Below are 12084 nucleotides of genomic sequence, written 5' to 3'. Positions count from 1 at the left end.
GCCGCTTGTCATATTTACAAGGGCCTGCATTTCAAATGCCATTGGGGGAGGAAATCTATCCAATCTTTGCATTTTGTCAAAGAAAAACTTACAGTCAAGTTTTAGAAAGGCATTTAATGAGAAATTGGGATTAGCTGCGTTTTTCTCCCTGAAGTAAAAAGAGGAAGCTGAGTACTTATTTCAGAGACTCTCATTTTTATTTCTCTTTGTCTCATGTTCCTTGCTTGAAACAATGGCCGCACAGAGCCCAGTTACACAGTATCTGCTTCCAAGCGGGATGGTGCTGGGGCTGTCCAGCATCTTGTGCAGTGGGTGTTTGTCTAGCATTGTCATTGCAATTTTTATTGTATCTCATGATGTGCACAGATGTGCTTGGTAAGCATCCCAAGAGAAAAAGAGGCTCTGCTCAATATCCCTGTTCCCAAATGACACTACCTTATAGAATCACTTTCTAGGCTACCTCCTTTGGGATCATGTAACCATTTAAAGTCTCTGGATTTTGGTGTTTTAACAAGGGTTTAATTACTAAGGTAAGTGTATGCACCTGCTAAGGCATTCCTAATTATTTGATAATGGTGCAATCTTTCTCAATACAGCCAGTTTTGTGGTGTAAGCTACACTAATGAAGCACACTGAGACAACACAGTCCCCCAATGTTGGGGAAGCTTATTTAAATTAAATAAATTTGCAAAGGACTGAATTTTTACTACTGGCCTCAACAATTATGCATTGGTATTTCATGCTGGAAGCCAGTATGCACAGTGTCAGAATAAGGCACACTTCCTATTACTTTTGCTTTTCAAAGTGTTTTTAAGTGAGACTGTGTCACTTTTAAAATTGCATCTTTTTCAGATTGCTTCACATATGCCAACTTGTCCCAGCCTGTCTAAAAGTCAAAAAACTAAAAACTAGCTTTTTTGTTGTCACTTGGCAACAACTGACAAAGACACTGTTTGACTATGCTGAAAGTTGTTTTGTTTTCTTTTCCACCTGATTCTTACCATTGCCACATGTGGTCTGTAGTGGTTTAGTAATAAGATCTTTGCTATAACATCTGCAAATTAGCACCTTGCATTGCAGCCTCCCTGAAAACTTGCTGATGGTTTGCAATTGTAGTAAGTCAGAGTTGACATTGTATCCAAGTGTTTCAAACTTTGATGTTTTGCACTAAAGAAAGAAGGTTCCACCAGGCAGATTTCCAAGTCACTGTGAGGAGCTACATTAGCGAAACACCGCATCTCACTTCTCAAGCACGGACGCGCGTTTTAATACGTAAAGTTACTTTGGGAAGAAAGATGTGCTGGTCTAAACTGGTCTGTCTGTTCTTCTCTCTTCCTAGCCATTTGCTTTTTCGTCCAAATATTTTAGTGAATCAGGCTGGTTCACCAATTTGCAGAAGACTATCATGAATGCAATTTTCCAAGTAGAGATAAAAGAAAGTGCTTCACCATTGAATTTTCTCAGATGTGTGTAAACCAAATTGATTTTTGAAATTTTCCAATAAAAGAAGAGCATTACTTTAAATACACCAATGACCTGCCATTGAGGTTTTAAACTATTTACAAATGACAGCCAAGACAAATGAGCAATGGGTAAGAACACACACAAATTAAAAACCCTTGCAAATAAGGGTTGAGGGATTAATAGAGTGTTCAGGGGTGGTGAGGACCCAATGTCGAAGTCTGCTTAAGGACAGCTTTCAAGTGTGCTAGGGGTCAGATGCCTCCCACGCCGCCATAGCTGACACACAGGTCTAGACGACGCTGCCCCTGTTTTATCACACCATCAAACAGGGCTGGAGAATGCAGCAACCGGGGACCAGGAAGAGCAAAGCAGAGGCATGGTGGGAGGGGCCCTGGGAGCAGAGAGCACAAGTTGCAGCGCCAGGCAAATCAAAAGGCGGAGGGGCCTCCCAGCTGATTGCTCAGTGTCCTAGAGGTTTCTGTTATTAATGTGGCTTGGGGCATGTACTGCTGATAATTACTGCTAGCTGGAATAATTAATAAGAATAATTGCTTGGCATGGAAAGGGAAAGGGAAGCTCTGGGAGGAGGAAGAAACAGGCTAGAGGAGCAAGAGACTCCCCAAGCACATTTATATAGACAGGAAGTTCAGCAGCAAGCATCCTGAGAATCGAAGAGTTGTCTGGATGCCAAGGGCAAAAGTTAAGAGATATCGAGTGAGGCCGAATTCGATAGTCTTATCTTGGAATGCAGTGGAGAAGGCTGCCATGGCTTCAGTAAGGGGGGGACTCCCTTTGGAAATAACAGGTGAAGGTTGTGAAAAAAAGATACAGTGTGAAGGGAATTAAGAAGTGGCCTTAAATGAGGAGATAAGTCTGTGCATCTGGTGTAAACCCAATCATTACAGCAGGAGAGCAGCAAGAAAGGAAGACAAGTAAAGAATGATGCCCCAATGAGAGTTTGGAAGAGTTTATCCCAGCTTGAAGGAAGAAAAGTGTCCATTAGAAGCTAAGCATGGGTGTTGACAGTGTGTAAAATAACCACAATTCTGATGTAATAGGGTAAATTTTCTCAACACTATGGAGAGAGTTGCCAACATAGCTCTTGCTATTGCGGCTTTCTATATATTACACTTAAATATTCCCCCAAAGGCAGGACAAACATATGCTTGGCAAAACTTAAAGAGGCGAAGAGACTGGATGTGAAAACTTAAGTGTAAGCAGCAGATGGAATCTGGCGGCCAGAATTCTGATAATGACATGCAGAAGGAGCAGGGCCAAGCCAAGTGCTGGGTGTTCACCATGACCCTCTGCAGGAGACAGGGCACCACGTGTAATGCTGTGTTCTGAAATAAAAGGGGCCCATAAAGGCAGAGTGACTACTTATGATTCCTTTGTCCTTTAGGAATCGTACCGGAAGGGCAATTACAGCTGAAAAAGATGAATTTACCAAATTATCCCTATCCAATATTTGATGTTAAGCATCGCATTTCAAAGGATAATGCCCTTCACCCTCTTTCCGTCTATGTAACATAAATGGATGATAATTGTGAGACAAAGGAAGAAATGTTACTTACCTCAGCCAATGGCAAGTATTTGGTGGGGGGTATGGGAGTGGGGCGGGGGCTTTCCAGGGTCCTACTGCTGCTCCGAGTGGGAGGGATTCTCCTCCTCCCACTCCAAGCTCCTATCAGCTTGGAGCACTAGCCCCTGCTGAGTAAGGAGCTGACATGCCCTGAAGACAGCTGTTGCTCATCTTGAGTTGAGTCACATTGTGCCCGTACAGCATTTAGGGAAATCCAAAGAGCAGAACAGTAAATGATTGATGCCTTTTTAAAGGATGCCACAAGAGAACCAAGTATAAATCAGGCTCCCGGTTTTAGGAGCCGGATTTAGGAATTACGAGCCTGGTTTTAGATGTGCCACCGTGGGAAGGCATGGCCGACAGGTCCTGGGGAAGCTCAAGACTCATCACTATCTTATTAGGAAGCTTTGCACATGCTGACTGACCATGGTATTTCTTGGCAGATGAGAAGGTGAACTAGACCTTAAAGTTGGTAACTACCCTTAGATGACCTTTCACCCTTAGTCTTGCCACAAGTTCTCCAGCCAATGGCATTGAGGAGTGGGAGATGGGATTGGTTGTATTTAGCAGCAGCTGTCACAGAATTAGCAGAATCCAGAGGAAACCCTGAGCATGCCTCAGAACCCGAGGAGACCCTGCAGGTTAAACATGCACTTGGTGCTTGTTTTTTCTCACGGCTTCCAAAAATGATGGTTGAAGAAGTGTAAGTGCCAGCGCAAATTGCTGAGCTGGAGCAGGTGGACCTGTGAGAGCTGGGAAGTGGGGCAGTGGTATAAGAGGAGGTGGGACGAAATCCTGGTTTGGAGAAGTCCTAATTCAGTACTTAAGAAAAAAGGAAGAATACACTCAGTGCCATTGCTATCCTGTCCAGTTGTGAAGCGTCCAGAACACGCAGCTCAATATTCTACTTTATGCTGGAGAAATAAGAGAAACTCTCTAGGTTAGGTGCAGCAGACAGCTTAGGGGCTTTGAAGTCAAATGAGTGGGCCTGCATCCTAGTCCATGGAGGATTCACCACAGAGCGACCTTAGACAAGCTACTTGCCTCCCTATGATATGGATAATCATACCTGGTAAGATTGGTGTCAGAATTAAAATAATGTAATATGCCTAGCTCATTGCATGGCACATAAATACTCAATTTCTGATAGCTTCCACTTTTTTTAAAAAAATCTTTCCAAGACATTCCTGAGCTTGCTTCCCTACTCTTCCTAGTAGCCTCTTCCTTGCCCTTTCATAAGTGATTAGATAACATACTTAATTATGAGAGAGTTGAAGAGGATCCCAGGCTATCTTGGTTTATGAAGTGTGAGCACCAAATAATTTCTTTTTCCAGTATCAGCAATTTCTATTCTTGTTCTAATAGGGTGGTGCCTGGTCCATTCAACAAATATTTACTGAGTGCCTCCCAGTGGTCAGGAAGTGTGCCTTCTTCCAGCATGACTGACACCTTCATCTTCTCCAGATACCAAGATCAAAGCTGCTCCAGGAAGCAAGAAATTGAGGCAAATCCCCTGACCCCACACTTCTGAAGGGAGGCCTCTATGGTGCCACAGAAGGACACTGACCTGCAGAAACCATGGCAGGAAGAGAAAATGATCATCAGCAGGTTCGAAAAATGATCTTATCCCTCAACACTAACAGTTCTGCTCTGCTTATTACATGCCTGGCTTTGGTTTAAGTGCTTTCTGTGTATTAACTCATTTAACCCTCATAACAAGTCTATGAGATAGAGATAATTGTCACTCTAGAAATGATGAAACTGAAAGATAGTGAGGCTAGGGACCATGTCTAGGTCACAAAACTAGTTTGTGGTCAAGTTGGCTGGGTCTTTCCTCTTGGCCTCTACAAACACGTAGCTGCACCCGCTGTCCACTGCTGCACACTTTGTACCCATCTACAAAGCAAGGCGGGTGAACTGCATCACCCCCATCTGTATCTCAGCTTCTCTTCGGTGACTTCTATTCCTTGGTAAGGCTCCTCTTAGTGTCTGTTTTCACTTAATTTAGACCCTACTAAAACATTAGCTTGGGATCGGAGGATGCTATATACACAGCATTTATAGTATCTTGGAGCCGGAATAATGTGTTACTTTTCTCTAGGTTTTGGTCTAGGTAGATGTCTCCTCTTATTTCTCAGAAGAAAGGCCCAAGATGGCTGTATTAAATTTCTGAATTATCAAGAGACCAGATTCAGCCAAAAGAAAAACCTCTGTTAATTTTCAAAGACAGTCTTTTGTTTAGCAGATTTTGAGACTCAGATGGTCTCAACCAATGCTCTGGCAGTACCCAGTCCTTTGGGACCAGCAGAGGAGGGGAATGTGAGTTTCCTGGATGCCTTAGGACATACTTCCCCCATGAATGGGGTTGCAGGGCAATCTCAAGTCTCAAGGGAACCAGTTCCCAAATATAAATTTTAACTTGTTTACCTTTAACTTGGAACCTCTTATAATAATTCCCTTGGGATTCTGCCATTGGCACTCAATCTATCCTCATCTTCTACAGTTAGGGGCATGTCTCTTCCCAGCTATGCTAAAGGCTGCTTTACTTCCCAAATGCTTCAAAACGGAGCTAAATTGTCCCTGTCCCAGAGGAGCAAACAAAACCCTGGCAGGGAAAGGCTGCTTTCAAATCTCCTCTACCCATGTTCCATCGGGACAAAGCCACATCAGAGGGGACCAGCACTTCAGCCTTCTTGTCTCCCCACTCAGCTGGCTGGCTCAGACCGAATAGACTTTGCTCTATTTTCCCAGCTGTAGGTCTTTTCCTTCTTCATTTCTGTTTGCTGACTGTGAGATCCCTCTCCTTTTGCAAGATGAAGGTTCAACTTTGCAGAAGCAGAAAGAGAATGGTTATGTTTAGAATGTAGGCTCATGGGGCAAAGATAAAGTCTGCTTTACTTACCACATTATTTCCAGGGCCTACCAAAGTAGGTGTGCAATGAATAAATGGTATCAGAAGACAGAATAATATCCTTAAAAAAGTAGTGAAATAAACGTTTCTGTATACCCAATTAGAGAGATAGTGAATGGCTTAGTTATCTAAAAATGTCTTGTCCTGTTGCCTTATCTTGTCTTTTTGGGGGCAAAGTTAGTAGCTCTCCATCAGTACTTATGGAAAGTTTTCTTAGAGGCCAGGAAAACTAGCAGCCATCCACTCCAGGGATAAACATAAGACAACGTGGTGAAAAATAGTCTGAATGTGAAGTTAGAGCATTCTGTTCATAGCTCCATATCCATGCACCAGGGATAAATCCCTTCACTCCCTTGGGATCTCAGTTTCCTTGTGTTTAAAATGGAAGGTTTGGTGGGGTGTGGTCGCTTATGCCTGTTAATCCCAGCACTTTAAGAGGCCAAGGTGGGTGAATCACTTGAGCCAAGGAGTTCAAGACCACCCTAGGTAACACAGCAAGACCTCATCTCTACAAAAATTAGTCAAGTATGGTGGTACATGCCTGTAGTCCTAGCTACTTTGTAGGCTGAGGTGGGAGGATGGCTTGAGCCTAGGGAGGTCGAGGCTATAGTGAGCCATGATTGTGCTACTGCACTCCAGCTTGGTCAACAGAGTGAGACCTTGTCTCAGACAAAAACAAAAAACACAAAACGAAACAAAAATTAGAGGGTTTGGGCCAGATGACCTGTGGCCCAGTGTATCAGACAGGATGCTAACAGATGCCCATGTCAGACAAATCAACTAGAAGTGGCTTTGACAAATAATGAGAAGTCCAGAGGCAGGATGGTTTCAGGGCTGGTTGGTTCAACTACAACTTCAAGGACTAAGGTTCTCTCCTTCTTCTACTTTGCCCTCTTCTGCACAGTATGCTTTCTTCCTAGGCTGGTTCCCCTTCTGGGCCCAAAATGATGGCCACAGGTATTATAAGCAGGCAGCAACATTCAGATGAAAGAACAGAAACTTCTCTGTCTTGTATCCTTTCTCAAGAAAACCCAACAGACCTCCCTCAGGTCTAATTGGAGAGAATTGCATCACCATCACTTGGTTTAGATCCATAAGGACTTAGATCCTTTGAGATACGCCCCCTTGGGATGGGGAGGTCTCAGCCTTCTGTGAAGGCCAGGCCAGCTCCAAGGAGGTCTGGTAGGAAGGAAAGTAGAGAACTGTGGTTGGCTGGGAGGCCAATGATATCTGCTACAAATACACACATCAAAGAAACTAAGAAAAATGATAAGCAAAGTTTAATAGAAGAAAAGAAGGCCAGGAGACAATGGAAAGGCCAGGCCTCTGTGTGAGAAGTCCTCGAAAGACAGGACTGTCACATGCCACAAATGTTTATTTAAAGCAGGCCTAGGGAACCTGCACTGCCTGCCCCTGTGTTGAACTTTCCAGCTACTGGAGGAGCAGGCTCCTTCGGGTCTCCAATTGAAGAGGGCTTATACCAATTTGTTAGGATAAGGAAGGACTTGCTCTAACAGTTCAAAGGACTCCACAGGGATCCCACGCAGGGATTACATCAGCTGTGCTGCCTTCTTCTACACTAGGGCAGGGGAGACAGTCCCATACCCCCTCGGTAGACCAGACCTGTACCCTGAGCATCCCAGTGTTACCTTCCATGTTCTTTTCTCCCCCTTGTGGACATTTGCATGTGCCATTCCATCTGTCTGGAACTCCTTTCCTCCTATTTCTAGTTTATGCTTTTCAATCTTTGTCAGCCTAAGTGTCTCTTTCTCTGGGAAGCTGTCTCAGGCCTTAAAGATTCTGGGTCACTCTTATCTCATTTGCTCCACTGAATACTAACTGCACTTTATTATAATTGCCTGTTCCCTTGTCTGTCCTCCTCACAAGGTAACATACTTGTTTTTTAAATTTTACTTTAAGTTCTGGGATGCATGTGCAGAACATGCAGGTTTGTTACATAGGTATACACCTGCCATGGTGGTTTGCTGAAACTATCAGCCCATCATCTGGATTTTAAGCCCCTCATGCATTAGGTATTTGTTCTAATGCTCTCCCTCCCCTTGCCCCCCAACTCCCTGACAGGCCCCAGTGTGTGACGTTCCCCTCCCTGTGTCCATGTGTTCTGATTGTTCAACTCCCACTTATGAATGAGAACACGCGGTGTTTGGTTTTCTGTTCCTGTGTTAGTTTGCTGAGAATGATGGTTTCCAGCTTAACACACTTCTCAAGAGTAAAAACCTGTAGTGCACATGACTACTCCTAGCACACATCTTGCATTCAATGAGAGCTCAAAAGGTGTTTGTTAAAATAAGAAATAAATATTAATAGTAGAAAGAGAGGTAGAAATAAGAATTGATGATTGAAGCTTTGGAACCACTAGTAAATTTGAACTTATTAATAAAAACATTAAATAGTTTAATTCTTCTCCCTCTAGGAAACTAACCTGAGACAGCAGCTTTCTGTGTCTAAGCTGGAATATAAAGCATAAGAACGTGGTCTCCTATAGGTATTGGTGTGTGTGTATGTGTGTGGTAGATAGGACTGTATTGCTTTGATTTTGCTTAAATCATATTGAATGCAATCCTTTCTATCTTCTTTTCTTTAAAATAAATCTATCCTGATGATATAAGCACTTTTTTAGGGTCAGAGGTAGAGTAGGGAACAAGAAAGGCATACTTCCTGCGCTGACACTTTAAATAGGCAACTGCATGGAGCAGGGGGTGGGAAGAACCCAGCAAAGAGGAGGGGATTCACACTCTGCAGTGTGAATAGGCTCATCTCTGGCCTTTCTCCCCACTGCTCACACTTCTCCCAAGAGTGGAACAAACCGAGTGGCCAGGAGAAGGAATTGAACTTGCCCAGAGCGGCCTCTTCACTCCCCCTCCTTCCTCTCTCTGGCCCTGTCTCATTGAGGACTCACATTCTTCTCCCCCTGCCCCTCAAGTCCCAAGGATTCCAAGTGTGATGTTTCTGGGATACGTTGGAACATGGGAGTGTGTAAAAACCAAAGAGAACAAACTTATTTTAGGGAATCAAAGAAAAATTTCTTGAGCAAGCAACACTTATGCTGAGACCAGAAAATGAAAAATGAAAAGGAGAAAATAAGGGGAAAAAGAAGGGTTTTGTGAGAGTCAGTGTAGTTGGGAAGAGAGTCCTGAGCTTGGAGAACACGTAGTTGTGAAGGGTGGAGGTAGAAAAAGAAAGGCTTGCTGACATTACAGTTTTCTTTCTGGCCTCTAACCTGATGTTAGAGAGGGTCATATCTTAGTTTGGAATAAAACTCATTCATTCATTCATTCATTCATTCCACCTATAGCCACTCTCCTATGTGAAGGGAATATAATTGAGTTAGACACGGGCTCTAACCCCAGGCAGCTATCATCTACTGGCAATGCAGATGTATAAATAATTTTGTTCATTAAACCATACTGGTGTTCTGCTAGAGGACAAGGACACAAGAGTTATGGGTGGTGGAGAGAGGGATGTCACAAGAGGCAGAGAAGAGGTAACACTTAAGGTGAAAAATGAGTGTGTTTTTACCAAGTCAAAAAGAAATCTTACTGTCCATCTTTGGTATCTCCCTTCCTGGACCTTTCTGCCTTACAAATCTGATGATTACTTGAGGTAGTATTCTTCTACCATAAACAATCTTCCATATTCTAGCCAGAGTGATGTCACTATGAGACTATGCCTGGTGTAAACAGGATAAAATTCCAAGGCAAATCAGAAATGAAACTAGATCTCTGTAAGAATGAATTAGCCTCAACATAATAAAATAGTTACAACTTTGTGGGAGATATGTAAAATGGTTTACATCACTGAATGGTCCCAGATGGTAAACATAAGGAAAGATTGTGTCTTAAAATGCATGTATGGTGGATGTGGTCACAAATGGACTGTACATACCTAGTGCAGAAAAAACTTTTAAGAGCCTAGCATTTTCTAGGCTCCTGGACAATGCATGTTTATGATAATGTGCACCACAAATATAGCCACAATTTTCAATGTTATTAATCATAGAGAGTGCCTAAAACCAGTGAGATGGCAAAGAAAATACGGTCATTGGAAAAGAAAAGATGTATTACTGAATGTGCTACAAAGTAAAGAACACTAGACTCAACACAATGTGTAAGACAACACAAATGATGGAATGCTTGGAAGAAGGTAATAAATGTAACTTCTAGGAGAGAGACGAGTGGAAGGCTTCTCAATTGCCCTGAAAGAATGGCCTGGCTGGAGTCGCTCAGGGAGGAGGTGAGCGCACAGGCTGGTGTGGGATATAAAACAAGGACACCAGGGAGACTGATTTGCTCTCATCTTGTCACTCCCCTGTGAACTTTGGGTCATAGATGGTTAAGTGTGGGAAGGGAAAGGCAGGAAGTATTCTAATGAGAATTCAATTAATTCAAGGAATCACAGAAACCAGGTGTAAACTCTGCCGGATATTAAAAGATCCCTGAGAGGAGACTTAGGGTTTTGTAGCACGTCAGATCAATTTTCGAGGAGCTGGCAAATTGGCAGCTGCCCAGTTATAGCCCAGGCCTTCCCTAACAGGTCCAAGTAATTCGTGTCCTTCGGCTCTGAGCAAGTGTGACTTGAGAGCCCTAACAAGGCCAATGGCTGTTAGGGACCCACTCTGCTCCACCTGGGTACCCATGGGGGTCTTCAGGATGCAACGGCCATCCCAGGACAACGGAGAAAGCCCTGCCACCCTCTGAAGCACTTCCAGCCGGTTGCAGGACTCGGCATGAGGGCACGGTTTCCTGTAGGTGTTGGACCGGCCATGATAAAATCACGCATGACAGTCTGACGCTGGGGCTAAAAGCAGCGGGAGCTTAATACCGCAGGGGCAAAGGATGAAAACACAGCTGAAGAACAATGTCCCGCTGAAGAGAAGTGTTGAGTGGGGCCCCCGCAGGGGCCACTCCGAGGGCCTTTAAGGACTTTATGTCCGCATGATTAGCCAAGATGAAGGGACCAGCTGCAAACTTTAATTTCCTGATGACACAAAGGAACCATGAACAATATATAGATAGGATTTGAATTTGTAATAAGCAGTGGCCTAATCCACAGCAAAGGATAGTCAGTGTAGACAAAAAAAAAAAAAAAAAAAAAAAACCCTCCTGAAATTTCTTAGGGTCCCCATTCAGACATACTCTTTACTGAGAGTTTTACTTCAAGCAATTTATCTTGGAGGAACTACCAGTGTTGGCTGTGGGAAAGAAGCAATGCACTTTTGCTCTAGGACCCTGAATTCCTGACAAATCCCTCTGTTCTCCTAGCAAGAAGACAGACCAGAGTTTGTATAATAATGTTGCATGCACCTGGCTGGAAGAATACTCTGGATAAAGGAATGACCACGTTAGTCCGCTGAGAATATTTTGCCAGACACTAACCTCTTTTATTGTACTCTTAATCTCGAGCTAGAGAGGAGAATTTTTAAAAATAATGCTTTCTTCATTCTTAGCAGATGAAAACATAACATTTGAGTTTCTTTCTTTTTTTTTTTTTTTTTCAAGTGCTGTTGGAATCAAATTCGCTGCTGGAAAAGAAAGGCTCAACCTTCATTTTTGTTCTTACCCTTTCAGCTCTAATCATCTTGAAGTGTTAAGGTGCATAATAAAAAAAAAATGTTTAGGTCAACAGGAAGTGGCTCGTGATGAGGACTGGCTTTAATAGCGCAGGGAAAGCCGAGGACAAAAGGGGCCAGATGTTTTGACAGGGCACTGAGGAGCAAAGAATCTGGGAAAGGGAAAGAAGTCTTTCAACAATTCTCAGAACAGGGGGCTTTTTGTCTCCAGCTCTTGGAGAGGTCCCGTGGCAAGAGCTTCCCCCTAAGAGGCAAAAGATGAGAACTTCAAACATGCATCAGCATTGTGAACACAGCATGTTAATCTTATTAATTATGAAAACCCCCACTGAGTGAGCATTTACGTGTGCTAGCAAATTTACCTGCATTATCTCATTTCGTCTTTGCATAACAAGCCTCCGCAATTGGCTTTATCATTCCCATTTTACTGGTGAGTCAGTTTAGGCTAAGGAAACGTATACTTTACTTGTCCATAGACATACTCGCTGCTAAATGTTGTAGCTAAAATTAGAGCCCAGGACTTTTTGACTCCAAGAC

Source organism: Macaca nemestrina, chromosome 19 (genome assembly GCF_043159975.1).
Source record: "Macaca nemestrina isolate mMacNem1 chromosome 19, mMacNem.hap1, whole genome shotgun sequence".
Classification (NCBI taxonomy): domain Eukaryota; kingdom Metazoa; phylum Chordata; class Mammalia; order Primates; family Cercopithecidae; genus Macaca; species Macaca nemestrina.
This window is presented reverse-complemented; position numbering follows the sequence as displayed.